Raw genomic sequence first — 4,507 nt, forward strand, 5'->3', positions numbered from 1 at the left:
TTTGGGGTCTTATAATCCGATGTGTCTTAAAAAAGGAAAAATACGGAAAATGGGGACCAGAAGCAGATTTTAAAAACTGGATCACTGAGACCCGCCAATCCTGGTTATCTTCGAGTCCGCTCATCACTAAAGGTAAGCCAACACTTAGCCCCAGATCCTGAAAAATAAAAATGTTACTTTTCTCAGAAACAGACAAGAAACTGAGTTTCTTTTTTTTTTTCCAAACTTCAGAATTTTTATTCTCCACTTAAATAAAAAAGAATATACGTTTGGTATCTGTGTACTCGTACCTGGAGAATCATAATGGCTGGTCAGTGTTAACATATAGTGAACATGGTAAATAAAAAATTGTGGAATTGCACTTTTTTGCAATCTTACTGCACTTGGATTTTTCCCATTTTCCAGTATAATATATGCTAAAATGAATGGTGTCATTCACAAGTACAACTCGCCCCGCAAAAAACAAACCCTTATGGCTATGGGGACAGAAAAATAAAAAAGTTATGGCTGTTAGAAGAAGGGGAGGATAAAACAAATGTGCTAAAAAGGAAAATTGCAAGGCTGTGAAGGGGTTAATAAGGGGTTGTCTTTGTAGAATGTATTTGTACTGAAAGTTTTCTAAATAAAGAAGCCTTTGGGAAGAAAAAAAAGAGCTTTGGTATTGGTGTTTACTGCCGAAGTACAAATATACTGTATATTCTACATTGCAGAACATGAATCCCACTTGTGTGCAGTCTGTGATCATGAACAGCAGTGAGATGACGTGTGCTGGACGGCTGCAGAGTAATGGGAGGTGTCAGCTCTCTGCACTGGGTGGTGTTTATATAATATAATAAGACCCCTAAATGGACTGTCAGAGCCCAAATTGTGCCTCCCAACTCCCCATAACCCTGATCCCCTCCCACCTTACTTACTGTATTACTCTTGCTTTGGCAACACTAACTGCATTTTGGTCCTGCCAATAAAGCATATTTGAATTTGAATTTGAATTTAATAGAAAGAGCAAACAATCACTGGGCATGAATCACTGTCAGCCACTGCAGGCTCCGGGTACTATTGTCTTACACTTCCAGGCAGCTATTTCCCATCTGGCTCGTTGGTCTAGGGGTATGATTCTCGCTTTGGGTGCGAGAGGTCCCGGGTTCAAATCCCGGACGAGCCCTATTTTTTTTTTTTTCTCCGACTGTACATTTTTTTTTTCTTTTTCTTTTTATGACTAAAGATTTTACAATAAATTATCAACAATAAGGGAATATTCCTAAACTGTGGATTAATATGTATTTTCAATCAAGAAAAATAATAGACATATAAACATATAGACATATAAAGGATTATTCCTAAACTACATATACATTTATTTACAATCAAGAACAAAATAGGGCTCGTCCGGGATTTGAACCCGGGACCTCTCGCACCCAAAGCGAGAATCATACCCCTAGACCAACGAGCCTCACATGGAGAGGAAGCTCCTTTAGAGCTTCTGTACTGTTCCCTTCTGCTGGTTTTTCATCAGTAATAAGCTCAGTAGCTGTCGGTTCTCACAGATATTGCTGCAAAGTGCAATATAAAATGATCCACATAGCAGCACAATTCCATGAGAACCATAACTTAGTTTAAGGAAATAAATTGTACACCTGATACCAATACAATCAGGGAATCTAATATGTATGGGTGATGGTGGTAGCATCCATTATACATATGAGGCTGTATATATTTAAAATGCCATTGAAATCAGGCAATGGCACATTCATGTCCCCCATTTTTGTTGGTAGGGAGTAAAAATGAGCTTTCAGCTGACCTTGACCATTATGCTTTGTGTGTTAGGCTACTTTCACACTTGTGTTGGACGGCTTCCGTAGCATTGCATTGTGTGACGGATGCAACGGATGCTATGGATCGCACAAAACAACGGAAAACTTTTTTTTTTTTCTTCTTTACAGTTTTACCGTCAGCAGACTATTGTGAACAATCAGCTGAGCGCTCTCACATGCCGGCGGCCGGGCGCTCAACTGAGCGTTCTCACATGCCGGCGGCCGGGCATGCCGGCGGCCGGTCGCTCAGCTGAGCGCTTTCACATGCCAGCAGCCGGGCATGCCGGTGGCCGGGCGCTCAACTGAGCGTTCTCACATGCCGGCGGGCGGGCGCTCAGCTGAACGTTCGGCCACCGAGAGACAAAATAAAGTTTGTGATTTAAAAAAAAAAAAAGAGCATGTGCAGTGAAACCCTACGGATTGCACTGCTCAAAAAAACGTTACGTGCTGTGTTTCTTCCGCCCGACGCAGCGTCAAAATAACGACGCTGCGTTGTCCAGCGGATGCAACGCTGAGACTTGCGTTACAGTGCGTTGTCCATACAAGTCTATGGAGAATAGCGCAGTACGTTAACGGACTGCGCTATTCTCCATAGTCACGGACTCTGCTGAACGCAAGTACCCTTAGCGGTAATTCATCTCTCATAATTTTCTATACTATGTTAAAATATGGAAAAGTGCACACATGACAGTGTACTAAAAGGACCCTCTTACAAAAATCAGAAGCTTACAAAAAACTAATTATTGATTTGGCCAAGGAGGGGTTAAAATATTGATGAAACAAGCATACAGTGCCTACAAGTAGTATTCAACCCCCTGCAGATTTAGCAGGTTTACACATTCGGAATTAACTTGGCATTGTGACATTTGGACTGTAGATCAGCCTGGAAGTGTGAAATGTACTGCAGCAAAAATGAATGTTATTTCTTTTTTTATTTATTTTTTTTTAAATTGTGAAAAGTTTATTCAGAGGGTCATTTATTATTCAACCCCTCAAACCACAAGAATTCTGTTTGGTTCCCCTAAAGTATTAAGAAGTATTTCAGGCACAAAGAACAATGAGCTTCACATGTTTGGATTAATTATCTCTTTTTCCAGCCTTTTCTGACTAATTAAGACCCTCCCCAAACTTGTGAACAGCACTCATACTTGGTCAATATGGGAAAGACAAAGGAGCATTCCAAGGCCATCAGAGACAAGATCGCGGAGGGTCACAAGGCTGGCAAGGGGTACAAAACCCTTTCCAAGGAGTTGGGCCTACCTGTCTCCACTGTTGGGAGCATCATCCGGAAGTGGAAGGCTTATGGAACTACTGTTAGCCTTCCACGTCCTGGACAGCCTTTGAAAGTTTCCATCCGTGCCGAGGCCAGGCTTGTCCGAAGAGTCAAGGCTAACCCAAAGACAACAAGAAAGGAGCTCCGGGAAGATCTCATGGCAGTCGGGACATTGTTTTCAGTCAATACCATAAGTAATGTACTCCACCGCAATGGTCTCCGTTCCAGACGAGCCCGTAAGGTACCTTTACTTTCAAAGCGTCATGTCAAGGCTCGTCTACAGTTTGCTCATGATCACTTGGAGGACTCTGAGACAGACTGGTTCAAGGTTCTCTGGTCTGATGAGACCAAGATCGAGATCTTTGGTGCCAACCACACACGTGACGTTTGGAGACTGGATGGCATTGCATACGACCCCAAGAATACCATCCCTACAGTCAAGCATGGTGGTGGCAGCATCATGCTGTGGGGCTGTTTATCAGCCAAGGGGCCTGGCCATCTGGTCCGCATCCATAGGAAGATGGATAGCACGGCCTACCTGGAGATTTTGGCCAAGAACCTCCGCTCCTCCATCACGGATCTTAAGATGGGTCGTCATTTCATCTTCCAACAAGACAACGACCCAAAGCACACAGCCAAGAAAACCAAGGCCTGGTTCCAGAGGGAAAAAATCAAGGTGTTACAGTGGCCTAGTCAGTCTCCTGACCTTAACCCAATTGAAAACTTGTGGAAGGAGCTCAAGATTAAAGTCCACATGAGACACCCAAAGAACCTAGATAACTTGGAGAAGATCTGCATGGAGGAGTGGGCCAAGATAACTCCAGAGACCTGTGCCGGCCTGATCAGGTCTTATAAAAGACGATTATTAGCTGTAATTGCAAACAAGGGTTATTCCACAAAATATTAAACCTAGGGGTTGAATAATAATTGACCCACACTTTTATGTTGAAAATTTATTAAAATGTAACTGAGCAACATAACTTGTTGGTTTGTAAGATTTATGCATCTGTTAATAAATCCTGCTCTTGTTTGAAGTTTGCAGGCTCTAACTTATTTGCATCTTATCAAACCTGCTAAATCTGCAGGGGGTTGAATACTACTTGTAGGCACTGTAAATATGGATGATTGACTATAAAAATGGTTCCTATAGAAGTGTGATTTCTAATCTGTATTCCACAGATTGGAGTAGACACAACCATTACTCCCATTATTGGCTCCCAATCCTAATCTGTTCCCCCGACAGGCATTACTTGTACTTGTATATCTCGCTAAGAACACAACATCCATAAATCCTTTAGGGTGAGCAGGATTATTGGCTCATCCCGATGAGTACTTAAAAGGATTGGACGGAGAATATTACCTATAAAACAGTGCAAAAGGACAACTTCAGGAGAACCGTGAGTGACAACACAGGAAGGGTGGG

The 4,507-nt window shown here is 42.4% G+C and overlaps 2 non-coding genes across 2 annotated transcripts; one reads left to right on the forward strand and one right to left on the reverse strand.

Annotated features, from left to right (window-relative positions):
* The first annotated feature begins 1,090 nt into the window (after positions 1 to 1,090).
* Positions 1,091 to 1,162, forward strand: TRNAP-UGG (transfer RNA proline (anticodon UGG)). The gene has a single exon. It is a non-coding gene; the product is annotated as a tRNA-Pro (tRNA).
* Positions 1,163 to 1,378: 216 nt separating this feature from the next.
* TRNAP-UGG (transfer RNA proline (anticodon UGG)) lies at positions 1,379 to 1,450 on the reverse strand. The gene has a single exon. It is a non-coding gene; the product is annotated as a tRNA-Pro (tRNA).
* Between the last annotated feature and the right edge of the window lie 3,057 nt (positions 1,451 to 4,507).

The sequence above is a fragment of the Anomaloglossus baeobatrachus genome, chromosome 4 (assembly GCF_048569485.1).
Source record: "Anomaloglossus baeobatrachus isolate aAnoBae1 chromosome 4, aAnoBae1.hap1, whole genome shotgun sequence".
Classification (NCBI taxonomy): Eukaryota; Metazoa; Chordata; class Amphibia; order Anura; family Aromobatidae; genus Anomaloglossus; species Anomaloglossus baeobatrachus.